The following is a 243-nucleotide window of genomic DNA, read 5'->3' as shown; positions in this document are numbered from 1 at the left end:
GGGTGAGGGTGGCGGTGCCCTGCTGGGGGGGGGGAGAGGAGAGGAGAGGAGAGAGGAGAGGAGTCGAGTCCCCTTGGTGGGAGGTGCTCCAGGATGTGGGCCCTTGGGAAGCCACCAGTGAAGGACAGGACCCCTAAACGGAGCTGGCCCAGGAGGGGCTGATGCCCCCTGGGAGTCATGGGGGGCCAAGGGCTCTGTTTCTGGCTTTGGGGGCTCTTTGGGGCAGGGGCAGCTGGGGGCAGG

The 243-nt window shown here is 67.9% G+C and overlaps 1 protein-coding gene across 1 annotated transcript in view; it reads left to right on the top strand.

The window, feature by feature from the left end:
- PRKG1 (protein kinase, cGMP-dependent, type I) overlaps positions 1-243 on the top strand; it is a 315,753-nt gene that overhangs the window by 302,254 nt on the left and 13,256 nt on the right. The gene's annotated exons all lie outside the window — the stretch shown is intronic.

Source organism: Corvus brachyrhynchos, unplaced genomic scaffold (assembly GCF_000691975.1).
Source record: "Corvus brachyrhynchos isolate BGI_N302 unplaced genomic scaffold, ASM69197v1 scaffold334, whole genome shotgun sequence".
Lineage (NCBI taxonomy): Eukaryota > Metazoa > Chordata > Aves > Passeriformes > Corvidae > Corvus > Corvus brachyrhynchos.
The sequence above is the reverse complement of the archived record's forward strand: the minus strand, read 5'-3'. Positions and strand labels throughout refer to the sequence as shown.